The sequence below is a fragment of the Chiloscyllium punctatum genome, chromosome 45 (assembly GCF_047496795.1).
Source record: "Chiloscyllium punctatum isolate Juve2018m chromosome 45, sChiPun1.3, whole genome shotgun sequence".
Taxonomy (NCBI): Eukaryota; Metazoa; Chordata; class Chondrichthyes; order Orectolobiformes; family Hemiscylliidae; genus Chiloscyllium; species Chiloscyllium punctatum.
Genome location: NC_092783.1, coordinates 30,159,189 through 30,185,649, shown reverse-complemented (window position 1 = coordinate 30,185,649; position 26,461 = coordinate 30,159,189). Strand labels below are relative to the sequence as shown.

The window sequence follows — 26,461 nt, the reverse complement described above, 5'->3', positions numbered from 1 at the left end:
TAGTTGCAGCATGATATTGCGGTTCCGGAACTCAATCCCTCTACGATTGTAACCTAACACTTTCCTCACAGCAGTATCCACTTGGGTGGCAACTTTCAGGGATCTATGCACATGGACTCCAAGATTCCTCTGTATATCCACACTACCAAGAACCATTTCATTGACCCAGTACTCTGCCATCTTGTTATTCTTCCCTCACATTTATCTGCATTGAACTCGATTTGCCATCTCTCAGCCCAATTCTGCAGTTTATCCAAGTCCTCCTGCAACCTATAACATTCTTCCAAACTGTCTACTACTCCACTGACTTTAGTGACGTCTGCAAATTTACTAATCTATCCATCTATGCCTGCGTCTAAGTCATTTATAAAAATGACAAACAGCAGTGGTCCCAAAACACATCCTTGTGGCACAACACTAGTAACTGGACTCCAGTTGAATATTTTCCATCAACCACCACTTGCTGCCATCTTCCAGAAAGCCAGTTTCTAATCCAAACTGCTAAATCTGCATTTTCTCCATATGCCTACAATGTGGAACCTTATCAAAGGCTTTACTGATATCCACTTCAAGTCTCCTTCCCTCATCTACATTGTTTGTCACCTTCTGAAAAAACTCAAAGAAGTTTGTGAGATACAACCTGCCCTTGACGAAACCATGTTGACTATCTGAAATCAAATTGTTGCTTGCAAGATGATTATAAATCATGTCTCTCATAATCCTTTCCAAAACCTTCCCTACACCAGAAGTAAGGCTCACTGGTCTATAATTACCTGGGTCATCTCTGCTGCCCTTCTTGAACAAGGGCACAACATTTGCAATCCTCCAGTCCTCAGGTACTAAGCCTGTAGACAATGACGACTCAAATATCAAAGCCAAAGGCTCTGCTATCTCCTCTCTAGCTTCCCAGAGAATCCTCGGATAAATCCCATCCGGCCAAGGGGACTTGTCTACTTTCACTCCTTCTCAAATTTATAACATCTGTGCGCAACTAACCTCAATCTTTTCAAGTCTAATATCTCGTACCTCATTATTCTCCTCTACAATATTCTTCTTTTCCTGAATGCACACCAATGAGAAATGTTCATTTAGTACCTCTCCAATCTCAACTTCCAACTTATGTCTTTGACTGGCCCTATTCCTATTCTAATCATCCGTTTATCCCTCACGTACCTATAGAAAGCTTTAGGGTTCTCCTCTTGTCCTCTCTTTGCTCTTCTTAACTCTCTCTTTAAATCCTTCCAAGCTGACTCTCCATCACCTCATCTGTACCATCTTGCCTCATCAACACTCTTTCTTCTTCTAAACAAGTGATGCAATTTCTGTAGTAAACCACAGGTTCCCTTACCTTATCACTTCCTCCCTGCCTGACAGGGACCTATCTATCAAGGACACGCAATATCTGTTCCTTAAACGTGTTCCACATTTAGATTGTCTGCATCCTCTGCATTTTGCTATCCCATTTTATGCATCCTAATTTTTGCCTTATCGCATTATAATTGCCCTTTTCCATCGCTAAACTAAATGTAACTGAATTATGGTCACTGTCTCCAAAGTGCTCACCTACAACTAAATCAAACACCTGGCCTGGTTCATTACCAAGCACCAGATCCAGTGTGGCCTCCCCTCTTATCCGCCCTTTGACATACTCTGTCAGGAAACCCTCCTGTATACATTGGACAAAAACTGATCCATCTGACGTACTAGAGCCATAACATTTCCAATCAGTGTTGGGGAAGTTAAAGTCCCCCATAATGGCCACCCTCTTCCTTTCACTCCTACCCAGAATAATGTTGCTAATCCTCTCTTCCACCTCCCTGGAACTCTGTGGAGGCCTATAAAAAAAACTCGAAGAAGTGTGACCTCTCATCTCCTGTTTCTAACCTCAGCCCACAATACCTCGGTAGACGAGTCCTCATAAATAAGTTCTCTCAGCCACTGTAATACTGTCTTTGACTAACAAGGCCACGCTGCCCTCTCTTTTACCGCCTTGCCTGTTTTTAATGAAAGATCTAAACCCTGGAACCTGCAACATCCATTCCTCACCCTCCTCTATCTTTGTCTCTGAAATGGCCACAACATCGAAGTCCCAGGTAACTATCCATGCTGCAAGCTCTTCTACTTTCTAAATATTCAATAACAGATCTTTTGTAATATAATCCAACAGATTCCCTACTGTGGATCACAAGTTAACTGATCTCTAATTCACCACTCTCCCTCTTCTTCCATTCTTAAATAGTCAGATTGTGTTTATAACCTTCCAGTTGTGCAGAATGGCCGCTTGCTGTTGCTGAATGTGATCACCAATGAAATCAATATGTCTATTGCTGCTTCCTTCGTAATTTTGGTATGAAGTACCTCTGGTTCTTGAGGCTTATCAACGTTCAATCCAGCTTTGTTTTCAAATCCTACCTGATCACTGATATGAATGATTTTCGTCATTAATTACACAAGTCCAATGATCACTTGCATTTTCTGGGACATTTTCTGGATCTTACTCCATGAAGACAGACAGAAAGTAACTTTAGCTTCTCTGTAATTTCTGTGTTCTCTATAATAAATTATTCTCACCGCACATTCACTATTCCAATTTGACATTGCATTTATTTTATTTTCAAATATCGAGAGTAATTTTTTAGCAGCATTTATGTATTAGGGAGTTTTGAGAAGATTTGTGGTTCTGGATGTAAATTTCCTCGCTGAGCCGGAAGGTTCGTTTTTAATCATTTTATCACCATACTAACTAACATCATTAGTAAGCCTCTGGTGAAGCGCTGGTGTTATGTGTCACTTTTTATTTATGTGTTTGGGTTTGCTTGGGTTAGTTGTTACATTTCCTATGTCATTTCCTGTTCTTTGTTTCTCAGAGGGCTGTGGATTGGGTCGAAATTAATTGCTTTGTCGAGTTCCAATTGGAATGCCATGGTTCTTGAAAATGTCATGCATTTCTCTGTTTGGCATGGCAGAGGATGGATGTGTTTTCCCAGCGAAGGTGGTTAGATTAGATTACTTACAGTGTGGAAACAGGCCCTTCAGTCCACACCGACCCACCGAAGCACAACTCACCCAGACCCCTACATTTATTCCTGCACCTAACACTATGGGCAATTTAGAATAGCCAATTTACCTAACTTGCACGTCTTTTGGATTGTGGGAGGAAACCGGAGCACCAAGAAGAAACCCACGTAGACACAGGGAGAATGTGCAAACTCCACAGACAGCCTGAAGCAGGAATTAAACCCAGGTCTCTAGCGCTGTGAAGCGGCAGTGCTAACCACTGTGCCACCGTACCGCAGTGCCCTTCCTCTTCTGTGTGTGAGGATACGAGTGATAGCTGCTCATGTCTTTTTTGTGGCTACTGGATGTTCATGTGTCCTGCTGGCCATTTTACTGCCTGCTTGTCCAAAGTAATGTTTGTTACAGTTCTTTCAAGGTTTTTTGTAAGTGACGTTCATTTTGATTCTTGACTGTATAGACTCTTTTAAGTTCATTAGCTGCTGTTTTAGTGTGTTGGTGGGGTTGTGCGCTACCATGAGCCAAGAGGTCTGAGTAGCCTGGCAGTCTTTTCTGAGATGTCTTTGATGCAGGGGAGAGTGGTTAGGGTCTTTGGGTATGTTTTGTCTGCTTGTTTGGGTTTGTTGCTGAGAAATCGGTGGAGTGTGGTCATTGGGTACCAGTTCTTTTTGAAAACACTGTAGAGGTGATCTTCCTCTGCTCTTCATTGTTCCTCTCTGCTGTAGTGTGTGGTGGCTTGTTGAAATAATGCTGCAATGCAGCTTTGTTTCTGGGCATTGGAATGATTGCTTCTGAAGTTCAGTATTTGGTCTGTATGTGTTGTTTTCCTGTAAATGCTGGTTCAAAGTTCCCCGTTGGCTGTTCACTCTACTGTGACAGCTAGGAATGGCAGTTTATTGTTGTTTTCCTCCTCCTTTGTGAATTTTATACCAGTAAGGGTATTATTGATGGTCTTAAAGGTTTCTTCTAATTTGTTTCGTTTAGTGATGACAAAGGTGTCATCCACTTGACCGATCCATCGTTTGGGTTGGATGGTTGGCAGAGCTATTTGTTCAAGTCTCTGCATTAATTCCTCTGCTAAGAATCCTGATATTGGAGATCTCATGGCTGTTCTGTTGATTTGTCTGTAGGTTTTGTTGTTGAAGGTGAAGTGGCTGGTAAGGCATAGGTCCACTAGCTTGAGGATGTTGTCTTGCTGATGAGGTTGGTGGTGTTTGGTGTATGTGACTTTGGTTCTTCTAATCATGTAATTAGTGTTTCTTTGGCCAAGTTGATGTTGATGGATATGAACAGGGCTGTTACACCAAAGGAGATCATTTTTGCATCCTCTTTTATCTTGGTGTCTTTGATTGTCTTCAGGAATTCTTGGGTGGAATGGATGGAATGGATGGAGCCTTATGACACAAAGTTTGGAGGTACCATCGAAGTATCGAGGGCTATTGCAGGCTGCAGCGCAACATAGACAGGATGCAGAGCTGGGCTGAGAAATGGCAGATGGAGTTCAACCTGGATAAAAGCGAAGTGATGCATTTTGGAAGGTCGAACTCGAATGCTGATTATAGGATTAAAGACAGGATTCTTGGCAGAATGGAGGAACAGAGGGATCTTGGTGTGCAAGTACATAGATCCCTCAAAGTTGCCACTCAAGTGGATAGGATTGTTAAAAAAGCAGGCTGGTGTTTTGGCTTTCATTAACAGGGGGATTAAGTTTAAGAGCCACGACATTTTGCTATCGCTCTATCAGTCCCTGGTGAGACCACACTTGCAATATTGCCAGTTCTGGTCACCCTACTATAAGAAAGATATAGACGCTTTGCAGAGGGTGCAAATAAGGTTTACCAGGATGCTGCCTGGACTGGAGGGCTTGTCTTATGAAGTGAGGTTGACTAAGCTCGGACTTTTTTCTCTGGAGAGAGGGAGGAAGGGAGGTGACCTGATCGAGGTATACAAGGTAATGAGAGGCATGGATAGAGTCAATAGCCAGAGACTTTTCCCCAGGGCAGGATTGACTGGCACGAGGGGTCATAGTTTTAAGATATTAGGAGAAAGGTATATAGGGGACGTCAGAGGAAGGCTTTTATGTAGAGTTGTGAATTCATGGAATGTGTTGCCAGCTGTGGTGGTGGAAGCAGAGTCATTAGGGAAATTTAAGTGACTGCTAGACATACACATGGATAGTAATGACTTGAGGGGTGCATTGTTAACATATCTTATTTTACATTAGGATTAACCTTCGGCATAACATCGTTGACCAAAGGGCCTGTTCTGTGCTGTACTTCTCTGTGTTTTATGTTCTATGTTCTGCTAAGTGTTTTAGTCTTTGGTATAGCTCCTTGGCCAATCTGTACATTGATGTTACAGGTAGCGAGACAATGTGTCTGAGGGGGTTCCTGGTTTGTGAAAATTGGGTAATCTGTAGAAAGGTGGTGTGTTGGATCCATCTGGTTTCATTTTTGGGAAGTCTGTCTTGTTTAATTCTCCAGATTTCTGAAGTTTGTTTGAGTGCGGCTGTGATTTGGTTCTCTTGTTTTGGGGTCTGGTCTACCGACACCTGTTGGTAAGTGTCTGTATCTGCAAGCAGTGTGATCGCTTCCTCAATGTAGTCTGTTCGATTTAAAATGACTGTCGAATACTTTGCCTGCAGATAAGGTAATGATGTTTTTCGCTTTTTTGAGTCCTTCTAAGTGTTTTTTTTCTTTTGTATTGAGTGTGTTTCCTTCCCTTTTCCTGGTTTATGCATCTTGTTCATTTCCAATCATGTTCTTTTTTGATTTCCTTATCAATTTCTTGGTCCTACTTTGCAGGGTCCTAAATGTCTCTGAATTCGTGCCTTACCATGATATCTGGTATATTGATAAGCTGCTTCCATTGGTCTAATGAAATCTTCATCTTGTTTTCCTAATCATTGCTGACTCACCTTTCTCTTTTGATGTTTTCATCATGGGGGAATAAGTGTATCTTGTAAATCTTACAGCGTTTCTATAAATAACAGACATTACCTATCAATCATCCATTAAATATTTTTCATGTACATTTCCAATTCACTGAAGCCAACTTGCCCTTATCCCTTCATGGCTTGCACGACTCAGGTTTATAACCAGAATTTTAAAATACAGTAACGGTTCGGTGTTCAGAAGTCATGTGAAATTCAATATATTTTGATCACTACTGCGAAAAGCTCCATTACAGCAAGATTTTCATTTAGCTCTTCTGGTCACACACCAATTCCAAAACTGCCTGACCTGAAAGTCAATGCTTAATATACTGTCAAAGCAAACCATCTCAAACACACACATGACATCAATTTTTCCAGCATTAGCACAGTTATCACAGTTTAGATGCAAATTGAATTGTCCATTATTACTGAACTACCCACAAACCTGTATATCTAATTTCCTGCTTTATGACATGTCCAGCACTAGTAGTTCAGATTTGATTTTGATATATAACTCCCTTCAACGTATACTCCTCTTTGCTGTTGCCAAGATCCACTTTACCAGATTCAGTGGAATCTGAGGAACGTGAGCTCTGGGGAGATGCCAGCAAGATATTTGCCAAAGCCTACTTCAATGGTGAAACCATCTCACCTCATAGAGTCATACAGCATGGAAACAGATCCTTCGGTCCAACCCGTCCATGCCGACCAGATATCCCAATCCAATCTAGTCCCACCTGCCAGCACCCGGTCCATATCCCTCCAAACCCTTCCTATTCATATACCCAACCAAATGCCTCTTAAATGTTGCAATTGTACCAGCCTCCATCACATTCTCTGACAGCTCATTCCATCCACGTACCACCCTCTGTGTGAAAAAGTTGCCCCTTAGGTCTCTTTTATATCTTTCCCCTCTCACCTTAAAACAATGCCCTCTAGTTCTGGACTCCCCCACCCCAGGGAAAAGACTGTCTATTTATCCTATCCATGACCCTCATAACTTTGTAAACCTCTACAAGGTCACCCCTCAGCCTCTGACGCTCCAGGGAAAACAGCCCCAGCCTGTTCAGCCTCTCCCTGTAGCTCAGATCCTCCAACCCTGGCAACATCCTTGTAAATCTTTTCTGAATCCTTTCAAGTTTCACAACATCGTTCCGATTGGAAGGAGACCAGAATTGCACGCAATATTCCAACAGTGGCCTAACCGATGTCCTGTACAGCTGAAACATGACCTCCCAACTCCTATACTCAATACTCTGCCCAATAAAGGAAAGCATACCAAACTCCTTCTTCACTATCTTATCTACCTGCGACTCCAATTTCAAGGAGCTATGAACGTGCACTCCAAGGTCTCTTTGCTCAGCAACACTCCCTAGGACACTTAGTGTATAAGTCCTGCTTATTTGCTTTCCCAAAATGCAGCACCTTATATTTATCTGATTTAAACTTCATCTGCCACTTCTCAGCTCAGTGGCCCATCTGGTCCAGATCCTGTTGTAATCTGAGGTAACCCTCTTCGCTGTCCACTACACCTCCAATTTTGGTATCATCTGCAAACTTACTAACTGTACCTCTTATGCTCGCATCGAAATTATTTATGTAAATGACAAAAAGTCACCGATCCTTGTGACACTCCACTGGTTACGGGCCTCCAGTCTGAAAACCAACACTCTGTCTTCTTCGTTCTGTATCCAACTGTATTCCATGTTCTCCCTGTATTCCATGATATCTAACCTTGCTAATCAGTCTCCCATGGGGAACCTTGTCGAACACCTTACTGAAGTCCACATAGATCACATCTACTGCCCTGCCCTCATCAATATTCTTTGTTACTTCTTCAAAAAATTGTCAAGCATCATTGTGACATTTTCACCAGGTCATCTGCTATGCTAGTGGAGTTGAGAAGGACAATGATCTTTCAACAATGCTGTGCATTCGTCCAAACAGGTTAGCCTGCTCTAACTTGGGTGGAAACCTTAGAGCAGGTTGGCAAAGTGCTGCTGCCACTCTATAAGATCTTGCTGAGACCATATCTGACGTAGTGTGGACAGATTTAATCTCCTCACTGAAGAAAGGACCTTGTTACATTGGACTCAGATCAGAGGTCATAGAATCATAGAGTCCTACAGCATGAGGACGGATCTTTTGGCCCAAGCTGATACAAGCCGAGCAAAAGGATTCCTGCACTGATGATGTTAACATATAAAGAAAGGAGAATCAGGTTGATCCAATATCCATTGGAGTTTACACGAATGAAAGATGATCTTATTTTTACTTAAAACACTGGAAGGAGTCAGCAACAAGAGCCAGTTATCCAGCAAATAGAGGAATCCATGCCCCTTCTCCAGCCGAGTACACGAACTGCAGAGGTATATTTGGCTTTCGACCATTTCACACTAGAACAGGACGTGGCTGTTCAGCCCATGGAGCCTGACATGCAGCTGCAGGAGCAGACATTTCAGCATCAGTGCTGTTCCTTCATCGGGTTACGAGTGGGACAAGACCATAGGACACAGAACGTACAGTGAAAGATCACATACAGTCATACACACACACACTTTTACAGACGATCACACACACTCACGCAGACCCTATTTCATACACACACTCTCTGAAACTCACAAACCCACACTCACACTCACGTACTCACGATCAAGCACACACACACACACTCCCTCCCTCCTCACATACACACGCTCTCTCCCACAGACACACTTTCTCTCTCTCTCTCACACACACACATACCACACACACATAAATCTATGAGGTGAATTTACATTTGCAGATTTATATTTGCTAATACATTCTATTTTATTCAAAATGCACACAATCTGTGGCCAATTAGTCCATGTGACATTTTATACATTTCTACTTTGGAAATAGAGTCGGTATGACTCAAGGTTGGAATACAGACAGGCTCTAACCTCACGCGCGTAATGCATTGTCTGAGCGAGTGTCACTTTTTTAAATAATACGTTAATTTAGCGGGAATGTGACTTGAAAATAGTTATGGGATTTACATAATAACCAATTGAAACCTGCAATTCTAAGTGATTAAGATATTACAGCAATCAGGTTTGTTCAATTTTTGCATCAGTTGCAGGGCACTCCGATCCTTTACTATAAATTCTGCGTCCTATAATCCTGCCCCCCAGCTACCTGATGAAGGAGGAGCGCTCCAAAACTTGTTCTTCCAAATAAACCTGTTGGAATGTCGCCTAGTGTTGAGGAAGCTTTAACTAACGACAGGAAAGATGAAACACAGGTGGCAACACAACAGTATACTGTCAATGGAAGACAGATTCTGTGGGAGAGCTCACACTTAACTCTGGAGCCAATGAAGTATTCTGGCATCAGAACAAACAAGGGCAATCTAATCTCCTGCAGATTATTACATACAACCATCGTACTCTGCACACACTCCCAACTCCACTAGTATTAAATCAACTCGGAAACAATGGATTGGTTCAAGTATTTTCCGATATTGTGTAGAATTGGTGTTGATATAACTGAAGGATACACAATTTACTACCGCCTAGAGATTGTGAATGGAAAGGTACCTGACTATGGTATATGTTGCTATGCCTTGATCAATTAGAATGGCCACAACAGATTGCGACAGTTGTATCAGAAAATCTCTGCAAATTGCCTGATATTTACCTTTCTCAAAGACTGCGTCAATGTGAGTGATATTCCTTGGGACGTTACATTCGCTTTAAACATTGCATTCTTGTGTGCTGCTGTAACATATTGAAATGGTGTATCAGTTTGTAGTGTGGAATTAATTTCACATGATATATTAATTCAAATATGCAAACAAATAGGAATTTCTTAAGTGTGTACAAGACAATTTTCTGATTCAGTATGTGGATGTACCTACTAGAGAAGGTGCAAAACTTGACCTACTCTTGGGAAATAAGGCAGGGCAGGTGACTGAGGTGACAGTGGAGGAGCACTTTGAGGCCAGCGACCATAATTCTATTCATTTTAAAATTATGATGGAAAAGGATAGACCAGATCTAAAAGTTGAAGTTCTAAATTGGAGAAAGGCCAATTTTGACAGTATTAGGCAAGAACTTTCAAAAGCTGATTGAAGGCAGATGTTCGCAGGGACTGCTGGAAATGGGAAGCCTTCAGAAATGAGATAACAAGAATCCAGAGAATGTATATTCCTATCAGGGTGAAAGGAAAGGCTGGTAGGTATAGGGAATGCTGGATGACTAAAGAAATTGAGGGTTTGGTTAAGAAAAAGAAGGAAGCATATGTCAGGTATAGACAAGTTAGATCGGGTGAATCTTTAGAGTATAAAGAAAGTAGGAGTATACTTAAGAGGGGAATCAGGAGGGCAAAACGGGGACATGAGATAGCTTTGGCAAATAGAATTAAGGAGAATCCAAAGGGTTTTTCCAAATATATTAAGGACAAAAGGGTAATGAGGGAGAGAATAGGGTCCCTCAAAGATCAGCAAGGCGGCCTTTGTGTGGAGCCACAGGAAATAAATGTACATGTGTTTGGAAAGGCAAGGACTGATTCGGGCTAGTCAACATGTCTTTGAGCGTGGAAAACCATGTACCACAAACTGATTGAGTTTTTTGAAGGAGAAACAAAGAAGATTGATGAGGGCAGAGCAGTAGATGTGATCTATATGGGCTTCAGTAAGGCATTCAATAAGGTTCCCCATGGGAGACTGATTAGCAAGGTTAGATCTCATGGAATACAGGGAGAACAAGCCAATTGGATACAGAACTGGCTCAAAGGTAGAAGACAGAGGGTGGTGGTGGAGGGTGTTTTTTAGACTGGAGGCCTGAGACCAGTGGAGTGCCACAAGGATCGGAGCTGGGACCACTACTTTTTGTCAATTACATAAATGATTTGGATGCGAGCATAAGAGGTATAGTTAGTAAGTTTGCAGATGACACCAAAATTGGAGGTGTAGTGGACAGCGAAGAGAGTTACCTCAGATTACAACAGGATCTTGACCAGATGGGCCAATGGGCTGAGAAGTGACAGATGGAGTTTAATTCAGATAAATGTGAGGTGCTGCATTTTGGGAAAGTTAATCTTAGCAGGACTTATACACTTAATGGTAATCCTAGGAAGTGTTGCTGAACAAAGAGACCTTGGAGTGCAGGTTCATAGATCCTTGAAAATGTAGTCGCAGGTAGATAAGATAGTGAAGAAGGCATTTGGTATACTTTCCTTTATTTGTCAGAGTATTGAGTACAGGAGGTTGGAGGTCATGTTGCGGCTGTACAGGACATTGATTAGGCCACTGTTGGAATATTGCGTGCAATTCTGGTCTCCTTCCTATCGGAAAGATGTTGTGAAATTTGAAGTGGTTCAGAAAAGATTTACAAAGATGTTGCCAGGGTTGGAGGGTCTGAGCTACAAGGAGAGGCTGAACCGGCTGGGATTTTTTTTCCCTGCCCATCAAAGACTGAGGGGTGACCTTAGAAAGATTGACAGAATTATGAGGGCATGGATAGGATAAATAGACAAAAACTTTTCCCTGGCGCCAGGGAGTGCAGAACTACAGGGCATAGGTTTAGGGTGAGAGGGGAAAAATATAAAAGAGACCTAACGGGCAACTTTTTCATGCAGAGGGTGGTACGTGTATGGAGTGAGCTGCCAGAGGATGTGGTGGAGGCTGGTACAATTGCAACATTAAAGAGGCATTTGGATGGGTATATGAATAGGAAGGGTTTGGTGAGATATGGGCCGGGTGCTGGCAGCTGGGACTAGATTAGGTTGGGATATCTGGTCGGCATGGATGGGTTGGACCGAAGGGTCTGTTTCCATGCTGTACATCTCTCTGACTCTATGAGTTTGTAATCTCAGTGATGTACTGCTCTCATCTCACTAATTCGGAAAGACGACAGCCTCCTCTGAGTGTGGAGTCGAACCGTTTGGACAAAGATATTGTCTTGTGTAGCTTAAGGATACACTGTTCAGAGTCAAAGGAATAAAATCACGGGGTGCGGGGTGGGGGAAACTTGATCAAGATATCGTATTGACTATGTTTGTGAGAATTTCTGTATGTGGGGGTGGTGTGGGGATAGAGGGGAGTAGCATATTTCGTTACTTTCACAATTGTAAACTGAATTTCCACAGTGAGCCGTGTTTCTAAATATATCCTATCACAACAGAAAATTAACCGCTTCTACAATGCGTCCAATTTAAATTAAAACCAGTGAAAGATGTTGCAACCTCAAAATCCCCATGGTAATCCCATAACATACAAGTGAAATGACATCAAATGCTGAGCCCTGGATGGAATATAAACAGACTGCCTGTCTTTCAGACTGAAAGTTTGTGTAATTTTCAGTTCAGAGAGAAAATGCATTATCCAATTGGCAGCTTCGTGAAAATATATTATCTGATCCTTGTTGTTGTTGGTATTCCTGGTAAGTGAATATTACAATTGCCTATGATTTTTCTGAACTTGAAATTGTTACTTATTAATCTAGTTAGAAACTTTCTGAAGTCACCCAATATTTGACATTATATTGTTGACTCAACTGCACCGAATTGCATTGAAGATTTTATTCAGTCCCTCATTCCATGAAAACGTACGTTTGTCATTCATATGTTTCATATCAGTTTATTGTCTTGAGGAGAAACGCATGTAATGTTAAAACGGACATCAGTGAAAGGCAACACTTTGCGTGAAGTTATAGCTGGAGGAGTCCCTCATTCCAAATGTTTACAATCTACGCCATTTTGATAATCAGAGCAGCTATGACGCCTGTGTCTATATATTTGTACAAGTATCAATAAATGTACAGCTCAATTTAATTTTGCCACTCAATGCATTCTTGAAATGATTACTTAATTTTCTGGAGCTTTGACAATTTCTGATAAACGTTGTAAAATAAAGGTAGGAGAATTATATTGAGATGTTTCGACTACTATAATATTGAATGAGACAATTACAGTAAAAAGGGATTAGAATGGGTGGATTTCTTGAAATTCCAACAGGTGAGTTTTTTAATATCTAAATACAGATGGTCCTGTAAGGAATGGTGCAGTCCTGGACCTAACTCTGGGGAATGAAGGCAGACACAAATTTAAGGTGACATGCAGAAATATTTTAAAAACAGTACACAGCAAATATTATGTTTATCATGGAAAAGGAAAAGACACTCTTCAAACAAAAACAATTGGTTCGGCTAAGGCAGATTTTATGAATATAAAGCCAGATCTTTAGAATATCGACTGTGAACAGTCAATTAACCATGGGCAAATCAGAACAAGAGGAGGCATTCTTAACAGTAGAAATGAAACAACAAGCCCAGAGAACAATGTATGTTTGGAATATTCAGGACAGGCAGAAAAGAAAAAGAGCTATAAGGAGTGCAATTGGAGTTAAACAGCAGACGCCCCAGAGAGCCATAGAAAGTTCGGACTGTCGTGGGGGGAGGGAGGGGGGCGGGGAGGGGAGGGGTGGGAGGTGGTTAGCGGGGAGGTATTCAATAAAGCAACTAACACAGTAAAGGTGGAGCATGAGGAATGCTGTTAAGGGGAAACCAGGATATTATACAAGGTGGGAATAAGTTAAAAATCACACAGCACCAAGTTATAATCCAACAGGTTGAATTGGAAGTGCACTAGCTTTCCGAGCGCCGCTCCTTCATCAGGTGATCCGGCGCTCTGAAAGCTGGTGTACTTCCAATTAAACGCATTGGACTATAACCTGGTGTGTGTGATTTTTAACTTTGTACATCCCAGTCCAACACCGGCATCTCCAAGTAGATAATAAACAGCGACAAAGTAAGGATTATCATGGAACAAGGGACAATATGTGTGTGAAGCTGGAGGACATTGGTAGAATAATAAATAAGCACTTCACATCTGTCTTTACTCGAAAGAAGGACGGTGCAAGATCAGGATTTGAGAAGATCTATCGAAAAGGTTTTGAGCATATTGATGTAAAAAACAATGAGGTTTTGGAGGGTTTTAGCAGATTTCAATGTGGTAAAACCTGCAGATCTAGATGTGCTACCTGGAAGGCTGCTGTGGGAGGCAACTGAGCCCTGACCCAAATTTTCAAATGATCTCTGGCAACAGAGGAGAATCCAGAGGACAGGAAATGCCGTTTCAACTTTCAAGTCATGTATTAGAAGGCGATCAGACAATTTTACAGCAGCGAGTCTCCTAACAGTGGCAGAAAACCTATTAGTGGAGATAGTGAAACAGAGCATTCATTTCCATTTAGCGAGGCAAGACTTGACCAGTGAGAGTCAGCATGAAGTGTTCATGTGTAACAAAGTGAGTCGGAAATTTTGAAGATATGGTCAAATGTATGGATAATCGTAATGTGGTTGATGTATTTTACTGTATATGGATTTCACCACGATTAGTAAGAAGTTCTCACATACGAAATGGAGATAGAGGGAAAAAGCTCATGGAACTCAGGATAACATGGCAGATTAGAACATAAAATAGCCCCGTTTTAGAAGGCTGAAAATGATAGAAGAATATTGTTTGCATGACTGGAGCCCAGTATTCAGTGGCAGAGCAGAGACATCGCCTATTCCTCGTTTGCAATATTCATAAATTCTGTAGATGATAATGTCGGACTGTGATAAATACGTTTGTGGAAGTCACAAACAATGATGAAAGGAGAAAATTGTTAGTTTACAGGAGAATGCAAACTGATTGATAAGATGTGCAGTTTAGTGGCAGGTAGATTTTAACTTTGATAAATATGAGGTGAAAAACTTTGGTACAAGCAACGCAGCAAGGGAGTACTAAACTAATGGCATCGCACTGGGAAGCATTGAAGAACAAAGGGATCCACGGCCGCTTGCTGTCAGATCCCTGAAGTTCGCAGAGCCATTTTTAATCGGATTGTTAGGAATGCATATACTTGTTTGCCATTGTCAGTTGGGGCATAGTTTATAAGAATAGAGATTTCATGTTGCAGCTGTGTCGAACTTTGGGTAGGTGACAGTTGGATAACTGTGTGTAGTTCTGTTCACAGCATTTTAGAAATCATCCAAATATGCTTGAGAGTTTGAAAGGAGAATCGGCAGGATGTTTTCTGAGATGGAATATTTCACCTATGTGCAACTCTGAACAAATTTGAAATGCTTTCTTTACAGGAGGGAGCACTGATCGTGGACCTGACGTAAATGTTTACAATTATAAACGACATGGTGAATAGATAGCAGCTGTTCCCTTCTGTTGGAGGGTCTGGAGCCACAGGCCATAACTCTTAGCTGGAAGTCAGGTAGAGAGGGGACTTCAGGACAACACTTTTTTTCCAAGAGAAGGTTACAGTGATCTGGAATGCATTGCTGGTGAAGATTCTTGAAGAATTAAACTTCGCAATCTTTATGAAAAAAAACTTTGACCTGCACTGGAAATGTCATGACATTCAGGGTTGTCGGCATAGTGGGTTGAAAAGGTGGTTCATGTCGTTATAGCATCATGGAGTGGAACGAAATTGATCAGCCGATAATCCTCTTACGGCTCTAACATTTTATGATTGCATGATTCTGCAAATTACCAGCTTTTCCATTTGTTCCCTACCAACAGTCATTCTGATGTGACATTGAACTCACCAATTTCTATCCAGCTTCAATATGATTAATAGCTCCAATATCCTTGTGACTAATGAATATTAAAATTCTCTCCATTGTACCAATCCGATTATTGACATTTATCATGTTTCATTCTATATCCCAATATTTGACTGTTTAGTGGTTAGTAAAAGTTTAAACTCTTATCTTCCGGTCCTGATGTATACTTTAAAAAACTGACCACCATCTTTGCCTCACTCAGTACAGATGTTGCCAAAACTGCTGAATGCTTTCAACATGCAGCGATTTGTGTCAGATTTACGGTAATTTCGGTATTTTAATCTCTGTTGAAATAAATAAATATGAGAGAAATCACTTCAGAGTTTTTAATGCACACTGCATATTGTTTTAGTGACTTTGGCAGATTTGAGTTCAGTTCGTGTATGGGGAACATGTGCACGCTGGGACAACCTAAACTATGAAAATGTGATAAGCACAAGTTCGGGTGGTGAGGTTCATTTCTGTGCAATGCCTGGTAATAAATATTCCAGACTAGACAGAGAGAGAGAGAGAGAGATATGAGATTTCTGATCGCAGAGGTGCAGTTGGGTTTTAATTCCAGAAAGACGTTATTATTTTAAAATATAGTTTGAACCACGGAACAGGATTGTTACTCGAAATGGAAATGTGCAGTCTGAGTGATAAACGAAAAGAAAGGCTCCTATCCTGTTGTGTGGTTTCAAACCATGAAACAGGATGTGTTCTATGAGGAAACTGCATAACCCATAATCTCAGGGAAATTCTCCCATCCTGCTGTGCAGTCAGATTTTTGGAGGAAGAGGAATGAAGGGGTAACGCCAATTCTGAAACTCGGTAAGATGTTACAACATCAACTGTGTTGTTGATCTCTGAGAAGTTTGCTATCCTGGAGTGTTTTCAGATCTAGTGCATAATGGTGTGGAATGGCCACATGACGTCCAGTGCAGAATATATGGAGTCTGAAAAGCATTTGGGACAGGTGAATGGAATTCCTGTTTAAAATGAGCAACGTGTATGATTCTCGCATTTAATCTCAGGGAAAGATCAAATCCAAGGTAGGATCCAATCCCAATATTCTCAAAACTGTAGCAAATTAATTATAGCCACTCTGAACAACAGATGTAATCTGATCTAGGTGGTGTTTCATCTTTTAATGGGATGAGGATGACCCTGGAATAGATTCTATTCAAAGTTAGTTCCAGTTCTGCTACATATCTATTGTGCAAATGGATGCATCCTCATTAAGGGTCTGATTAATTGATGACTGATTCTGTGCATACAGCATTTTGGGTGATTTCCACCAATAACTCTTGTTGTTGTCCATCCCTTTTAAATTAAAAGGTTGTTGGCTTATTGGCACATTGCACTTGGGACTGAATACTGTATTAATTGCAGGTTTTTAAATCAGCCCAATTGAAGTCTGTTTATATCTAGTTCTAGTCTTTTCACTATCAGTGCATTTCGAGTATAACGACCATAAATTATACTATTGTTTTCTCTTCTGTCTCTTTTACAGTTAATTTAGTGGCAATTGTCATTCTATCCCGGGGAAAGTGTGGCCTTTGCCCCTGCACTACCAGATATCTCGTTGCCATGGCATCTGCAGACCTACTGGTCATTATCACCGAGGTCATGCTGTGGCGCATCATTTATTATTATGTCCCAGGATCTTTCCTGTACATTACACCTGTATGCAGCATTGTAAATGTCCTGAGGAGTGCATCCACTGATTGCTCTGTCTGGTACACCGTTTGTTTCTCCTTTGATCGATTTGTGGTCATCTGTTGCCAAAAGCTGAGAAGAAATTACTGCACTGATAAAGTGGCCCTAATGGTTCTATCAATAACTTGTGTTCTACTATGTTTAAGAAATGTTCCCCTTTACTTTACACTTGAACCTGGAGAGGTAGTCAACAATATTCCATGGCTCTGTTATATAAAACCAAGTTACTATACTGAACCTGGATGGCTGGGATTTGATTGGTTTGACAAGATTCTAACCCCATTGCTTCCGTTTTCCTTAATACTGTTGCTCAATGCTGTTACCGTCAGAAATATCTTAGTGGTCAGTCAAATCCGTAAGGGACTAAAGGGTGGAAGCAAAGTGAATAATCATAATGACCCAGAAATAGAAAGCAGAAGAAAATCTGTGATTTTGCTTTTTAGCATATCTGGCAGCTTCATCCTTTTGTGGTTGCCGTATGTCTTACATTTCTTATACTATAACACATCTCAAGCAAATACCAGAAATTACAACAATTCAGAATTCATATTTCACCAAGTTGGGCTTATGTTGCGAAACTTAAGTTGTTGCACAAATACATTTATTTATGGGGCCACTCAGTCTAGATTCAGAGAGCAGCTCAAAGGCTTTGTGAAATACCTGATTGCATCAATGATTCAAGTAATTCATCAACAAACGAACTGGGAGCAACCTAGAAGCAGGTCCCAGTGATTTCAATTCATTAATGGAGTATTTATCCATCCAAGATCTAAATGGAGATAAAAGAATGAATCATGCACAGATGACAGCATGTGACTGTGGTATATTTGCAGTAAGAGGCTTGGCACTGGTTTGTGACAGGAGAAGGAAAATACTCCCTGAGAGGTCAACCACCTCAATATTTTTTAATCACATCTGTCTTTTTTCTCAAAACATAAAAATACATAAACATGCCTTTAAGGAAATCAGAATGGTGTATATGATGAAAGGCAACATGTGAAATTATTTCTTCTGCTCTCTTTTTTTCAGAAATTCTCTAATGAGACTTTCTTTCTTCTAATGTGACCAGATTATCATTGTTATTTTTTCTCTTACTTAAATCCTACCCTCTACCCCTGAAATTATCTCTTTCTCATTCGCTCTTTCTATTGGTTCACCCTATCATCTATTTCCCTCTTATTCTTGAATTGGTGTTATGGTCTCAGTCCTGGTGCTTTTAACAATGACCGAGCTACTCTATTAATACTCCTGATTTTGCCCCTCTCCATGGTGACTGTCTATTGCGTAGGCTGCTGTAAGGAACTCTGCATGATAGTTGTGGTGGAATAGTATATTAACATGGACAGGCGAATAAATGACTAAAATGGAACAAGAGAGTTGTCATATTCATGTTAGAAGACCCACAGGGTGCCTCAACCTTTCTTCTTTACATATTATATGCTTGACTTGGATGATGGGGCAGGGACTGCTGCATTTTCTAATGATGCAAAGATACGCTGAAAAATAAGTTCTGAAATGAATGTAATGCTGCCAGAGAGGTTATGGAGAGAGGTTTTGTGAAGTGTGAAAATGTGAACATAATTGCCTGCAATCTCAGAAGCGGTCCAAATATTTGCTTTGGAAGGATGAGGAAAAACAAACATAATGTGAGGAATGGTTTGAAGGGTTTTTGAGAACATTCAAGAAAGTCGAGTTGAAGCTTCAATGAGCTCAGCTCTGACAGCATCAAATGAGGATGCAAGCTTAAAGGATTGAAATGCCCTACTTCTGCATGGTTCTTCTGTTATTTCACATTATCTACATGCAAACACAGAGAAACTATGAAGTAGCTTTGGGTTTTTTGTTGTAGAACATGAATGGCAAAAGGTTGATAAGACCATATATAGGAACAGAATTAGACCATCTGGTACACAGCAAGTCTGCTCTGCCATTTCATCAGGACTGATATGTTTCTCAAACCCATTGTCTAGCCTTCTCTCCATAACCTTTGATCCTTTACTAATCAAGAACCTACTAGTCTCTGTCTTGAAGACGCTCAATACTTTCACTTCCACGGAGCTCTGAGGGAGTAAATTGCACAGTGCTGCCACTCTCTAGTTGATGATATTCCTCCTCATCTAAGATCTAAGATATTGTCTCTTCTATCTGACGCTGTGCCTTTAAACCATAGTGTTTTCTAACAGTAGACATATCTTGTCTATGTTGCCTCTATTCTGCTTTCAATTAGGTCTCCATTTATTTTTGCAAACCCTATCAAATAAAAAAAAACGACAGTACTCAGTACTCCTCATTTGACAAGCCATTCATCCCCAACATTGATCTTTAAACCTCATCCCTGTCAAGGCCAACACAGCCTTCATTCCTGATGAAGGGCTCCGGCCAGAAACGTTGATTTTCATGCTCCTTGGATGATGCCTGACCTGCTGCGCTTTTCCAGCAACACACTTTTGACTCTGATCTCCAGCATCTGCAGACCTCACTTTCACTCTTCCTTAGATACAGCTAACATAACTATTCACAATTTTTCAATTTGCCCTGACCTCAGTGGGACACCTTGGCTCCTGTACTCTACCCATCTTAAAATGAGTGTTAGATTTTCATTTGCCTTGCTTACAGCCAAATAAAGCAGCATGTCATCATGAATTGTGAATTATGGCTAAATTAATTAAGAAAATACTGAATATTATCACTTATTGAGTGAAAATGAATACAGAGGGAGGGAGAATTTATTGGACGATCAACGTATCTGGGAAGATTCCAACGTGCATACTGGAGAGAGTACAGTGATTGACAAACTTGTTCCAGAGCAAAAAGACCTCAGCTCGTGGACAGATTTTGGAGGTTCAGAATATAGCCTATGTTTCTTACAGCACAGAAATAGATAATTCAGTCTAACTCATCCATGTCAACCATGGACGGGTTGGACCTATGGGTCCGTTTCTATGCTGTACATCTCAAAGACTGCATGACTCTATCATTTGACAGCATTTATCCCATATCCCTCTCAACCTTCCTCCTCATATACACCTTTTCCAGACACCTTTCCACTCTTGTAATTGTACCAACCTCCAACATTTTCTTTGGCAGTTAATTCCATTCATGCGCCACCCTCTGTGTGAAATTTTGTCCCTTAAAGCCCTTTTAAACCTTTACCTTTTCACCATAAATCTATGCCCTGTAGTTGTGGACTCCTGAACACTGGGAAAAAGACTTTGGGTATTTAACCCATCCATGCCTTTCATGGTTTCACAAACTTCGACAAGGTCACCCGTCAACCTCCGACGCTACAAGGTAAGAAAAAGCCCCAGCGTATTCAGCCTCTACCTACAGCTCAAACCTCCAGCCCTGGCAATACCTTGTAAATCATTCATATTCCCTTTCATATTCAACAATATTCTTCTGACAGGTGGGTGCTAAAACCTGCACACAATATTCCCTAAGTGGCCTAACCAATGTCATGTACAGTCACAACCTGAAGTCCCAACTCTGGGACAAAACAATTAGCATACTTTTTGAAAATCATGAGCAAGTGTATTGAGAAAAAAATGAGAAATATGTTGACACTCGTAAAAGACCTCAATTCGTGGACAGCATTAACGAAAAGGATACCATATACCATATAGTGTTCTGATTTTTTTAGGTTCAAGTAAATTTGAATGCAAACAACAAATTAACATGAAGTAATTGAGATAGATCCCTTGAGCAAATACTTGTAGGCAGTTAAAAGAGTCCATGCCATTCGCAGGGAAAATAAAGCAACAAATGGTGCAAACAAAAAACGTCTGAAAGAGCACACGGTTTCATGACTGTGGAGAAAGTAACAATGCAGTTTAACTACAGATCCTTACACAAAGATTAAGGGGAGAATTCTGGAGACTAATCATAAAGTACAAGGGATAAGATTTATCCTGTTGAATTTTAAAGAATCCAAAGAAGTTTCTTTTAATGACTTCTTCAGTTATTAATTGATTGCAGTTCATCTTCATTCGTGGAATTCCAGTAGATGCTCTCTTACGAATTGAAGAAATTAGTATCAAAAATATTTTGAGTAGTGGCAGTAAGGTTTACCCAAGGATAAAACTTCAGTTTAAAAGCTCGTTTGCAGTATGTGAGTGGCAACAGTTGTAATTGTAGATGCAAGACAGGGACTGTTTGTTTGGTATCCAGTGATTTTTTGACAGAGACGTCATGAATTTACCAGCTTTGATGCAGAACTGCATAACCTTTTATGAGGGATAATACCAGAAAATTCATAGAAAATAGTTGCAGCAGCTGGAGTTCGGCCCTTCAAGCATATACCACCATTAACATAGAAAATAGAACATTACAACGCAGTACAGGCCCTTCGGCCCTCGATGTTACGCCGACCTGTCATATCAGTCTGAAGCTCATCTAACCTACACTATTTCTGTACGTCCATATGCTTGTCCAATGACGACTTAAATGTAATTTAAGTTGCCGAATCTACTACCGTTGTAGGCAAAGCATTTCATACCCTTACTACTCTCTGAGTAAAGAAACTACATCTGACATCTGTCCTATATCTATCACCCCGCAATTTAAAGCTATTCCTCCTTGTGCTCGCCGTCACCATTCTTGGAAAAAGGGTCTCCCTATTCACCCTCTCTAACCCTCTGATTATCTTTTATGTTTCTATTAAGTCACCTCTCAACCTTCTTCTCTCTTATGAAAACAGCCTCAAGTCCCTCAGCATTTCCTCATAAGACCTTCCCTCCACACCAGGCAACATCCTAGTAAATCTCCTCTGCACCCTTTCCAAAGCTTCCACATCTTCTTATAATGTGATGACCAGAACTGTACACAATACTCCAAGTGTGACCGCACTAGAGTTTTGTACAGCTGTAGCATAACCTCATGGTTCTGGAACTCGATCCCTCTATTAATAAAAGCTAACACACTGTATGCCTTCTTAACAATCCTGTCAACCTGGGTGGCAACTTGCAAGGATCTGTGTACCTCGACATCGAGATCTCTCTGCTCTTCTACACTACCAAGAATCTTACCATTAGTGCAGTAATTTGCATTCCAGTTACTCCGAGCAAAGTGAATCACCTCACACTTGTCCACATTAAACTCCATTTGCCACCACTCAGCCCAGCTCTGCAGCTTATCTATGTCTCTCTGTGACCTACAACATCCTTCGTCACTATCCACAACTCCACCGACCTTAGTGTCGTCTGCAAATTTAATAACTAACTCTTCTACGCCCTCATCCAAGTCATTTATAAAAATGATGAACAGCAGTATACCCAACACCGACCCTTGCAGTACACCACTGGAACTGGACTCCAGGATGAACATTTCCCATCGACCACCACCCTCTGTCTTCTTTCAGCAAGCCAATTACTGATCTCCCACAATCCCATTCCTCTGCATTTTGTGCAATAGCCTCCTGTGGGGAACCTTATCGAATGCCTTGCTGAATCTATGTACACCACATCAACTGGTTTACTCTCATCTACCTGTTTGGTCACCTTCTCAAAAAACTCAATAAGTTTTGTGAGGCACGACCTACCCTTCACAAAACCATGCTGACTATCCCTAATCAAATTATTCTTTTTTAGATGATTATAAATCCTATCTTTTATAACTTTTTCCAACACTTTACCAACAACTGATGTAAGGCTCACTGGTCTATAATTACCTGGGGTGTCTCTACTCCCCTTCTTGAACAGGGGAATCACATTTGCTATCCTCCAGTCTTCTGGCACTATTCCTGTAGACAATGACGATTTAAAGATCAATGCCAAAGTCTCAGCAATCTCCTCTCTGGCTTCCCAGAGGATCTTAGGATAAATCCCATCCGGTCAAGGGGACTTATCTATTTTCACACTCTGCAGGATTTCTAATGCCTCTTCCTTGTGAACCTCAATCACACCTAGTCTAGTAGGCTGTATCTCAGTAATCTCCTCGACAACATTGTCGTTTTCCAGAGTGAATACTGTTGAAAAATATTCATTTAGTGCTTCCCCTATCTCCTCTGACTCCACACACAACTTCCCACTACTATCCTTGATTGGCCCTAATCTTACTCTCGTCATTCTTTTATTCCTTAAATACCTACAGAAAGCCTTAGGGTTTACCCTGATCCTATCCACCACCAACTTCTCATGTCTCCTCCTGGCTCTTCTGAGCTATCTCTTTAGGTCTTTCCTGGCTACCTTGCAACCATCAAGCGCCCTGACTGAGCCTTCACATCTCATCCTAACATAAGCCTTCTTCTTCCTCTTGACTAGAGATTCCATTTCCTTCATAAATCATGGTTCGCGTGCTCTACAGCTTTCTCCCTGCCTGACAGGTACATACTTATCTGGGACACACAGTAGCTTTTCCTTGAATAAGCTTCATAATTCTAATGTGCCTATCCCCTGCAGTTTCCTTCCCCATCCTATGCCTCCTAAATCTTGCCTAATCGCGTCGTAATTGCCTTTCCCCCAGCTGTAACTCTTGCCCAGTGGTATGCACCTGTCCCTTTCTATCACTAAAGCAAACATAACAGAATTGTAATCACTATCATCAAAGTGCTCACCTACTTCCAACTCTAACACCTGATTGGGCTCATTACCCAGTACCAAATCTGCCCCTTGTTGGTCTGTCTACATACTGTGTCAGGAAAGCCTCCTGCACACACTGGACAAAAACTGACCCATCTATAGTACTCGTGTCATTGTGTTCCTAGTCAATATTTGGAAAGTTGAAGTCCCCCATGACAACTACCCTATCTCTCTCACTCCTATCGAGAATCATCAAAATTGAACCACTATCATTGTTGAACATCCAAATCAATATCCTATTTCCATTTTCTTTTGATTCATCTTGATCTCTTCAGCCATAAAGGCCAGTTCCAGTTCTCTCTTGAATAATATCTAAGAAATTAGCCACAACAGCTTCCAGCAGGAGAGAATTCCATAGGTTCCAAACTCTCAGAGTGAAGAAATTTCTCCTTATGTCAGTCTTAAATGACTTACCCTGAATTCTGAGACTGGTTTTCTAGTTCTGGAAATCCCAACATTGAGAAAATTCTTCTCGCATCTAACTTGTTCAGTCCCATCAGATTTTTATATTTCTATGAGAACCCTTCCTCATTCTTCTAATTTCCAGTGGGTCCTAAAAATGTTGATCAAAACTTTCCTCACATGTCAGTCCTGCCATCCCGGCAATCAGTCTGGTAAGTTTTCACTGGATTCCCACAATTTCAACCCTGAGAATTGGAGTTAAAAATTGCACATAATCTTCAAGAAGTGGCCTCACCAATGCACTGTATAACTGCAAGAAGACATCCTTACTCCGATACCCAAATCCTTGCACGATGAAGGACAGCTTTCCTCACTGCCTGCTGAACCTTCAACGACTGCTCCACCATAACACCCAGGTCTCATAGGACCTCACCTTTTTCTAAAATACTTTCCTTCTTCTGCCACCAAAGTGCCACTTCTTTTTTATCCAAATTATAACACACTTACCAATTTTTACCCATTCAGCCAGACTGTCCAAATCATTCTGCTGCCTCTTAGCATTATCCTGACACCACACACTGCCACCCAGCTTAGTCAGAGAGTCAAAGAGATGTACACCATAGAAACAGACCCTTCAGTCCAAACGCGTCCATGCCAACCAGATATCCTAACCTAATATACCCATTTGCCATTACTTGGCCCATATCCTTCCAAACCCTCCCTACTCATACACCCATCAAGATTCCTTTAAATGCTGAAATTGTACCAGCATCCAAAACTTCCTCAGGCAGCTCATACAATACATATACCACCACCTGTGACAGAAAGTTGTCACTTTGGTCCCTTTTATATTTTTCCATTCTCACCCTGAAACTATGCCCTCTATTTCTGGACTCTCCTACCCCAAGGAAAAGAAATTTTCTATTTATCCTATAATTGCCACTCGTAATTTTATAAATCTCTATAAGGTCACCCCTCAGCCTCTGATACTCCAGGGAAAACAGCCCCAAACTATTCAGCCTCTCCCGTTATCTCATACCTCCAGCCCCGTCAACATCATTGTAAACCTTTTCTAAACCCTTTCAAGTTTCTGACCATCCTGATAGGAAGGAGAGAAGAATTGCATGCACTATTCCAAAAGTGGACTAACCAACCTCCTGTACAGCTGCAACATGACCTCACAATGTTTAAAATCAATGCTCTGACCAGTAAACAAATGAATACCAAACACCTTAATATTCTACCTACTTGTGATTCTCCTTGCAAGGAACTATGAACTTGTGTGTCTTTGTTCAGCAACACTCCCAGGTCCTTACGTTTAAGTGTATAAGTCCTGTTCTGATTTGCTTTTCCAAAATGCAGCACCTTGCATTTATCTAAATTGAACTCCATATGCCACACCTCAGCCAATTAGCCCATCTGATCACGATTCAGTTAAGCTCAGAGGTAACCTTCTTCGCTGTCCCCTACACCTCCAATTTTGGTGTCTTACGTAAATGTACGAGCTATGATTCTTATGTTCATATTGAAATCATTTATATAAATGATGAAAAGCAATAGACACACTAGTGGCTCACCACTAGTCACAGTCCTCCAGTCTGTGTTGTCTGGCAAAGTGGAGATAGAACATTCAACCCCTTTGTCCAAGCTGTTTATATATATATATTGTGAAAACCTGAGGCCCCAACACAGAACCATGGGGAAACCCACTCATTACTGCCTGCCAGTCGAAAAAGAATCCATTTGTTCCAACTCTCGGCTTCCTGTCTGCTAACCAGTTCGCTGTCCATGTAAATACATTACCTCTGATACCATGAGCTTTGAATTTGCTTACAAATCTCTAGTGTGGAACCTTGTCAAAAGCCTTTTCAAAGTCCAGAAGCATAACATCCACTGGCACCCTTCCAAACTCTATTGGTCACATTCTCAAACACTTGCAGAAGGTTGTTTGAGCACAATTTCCCTTTCATGAATCCATGCTGAACAGGACCAGTTCCTTCAACACTCTCCAAATCATGTTATTACATCCCTAATAATTGACTGCAGCATTGTCGTCATCACTGACGTCAGGTTAAGTGGCCTGTAATTCTGTATTATCTCTCTCCTTGTTTTAATAAAGAATGGGATAATATTAGCTTTAGTCCAGTCCACTGGAATTCTTCCAGAGTCAATAGAGTGCTGTAAAATGTTCACGAATTGCATTCATTATTTCTGCGGCCACTTCCTTAATAATGCTGGGACACAGAAAG

At 41.0% G+C, this 26,461-nt stretch overlaps 1 long non-coding RNA gene across 1 annotated transcript in view; it reads left to right on the top strand.

The window, feature by feature from the left end:
• Window positions 1-12,244: 12,244 nt before the first annotated feature.
• LOC140467096 (uncharacterized) overlaps window positions 12,245-26,461 on the top strand; it is a 47,404-nt gene continuing 33,187 nt past the window's right edge. Inside the window, exon 1 of the long non-coding RNA XR_011955342.1 lies at window positions 12,245-12,354. This is a non-coding gene — a long non-coding RNA (uncharacterized lncRNA). The remainder of the gene's footprint in view (window positions 12,355-26,461) is intronic.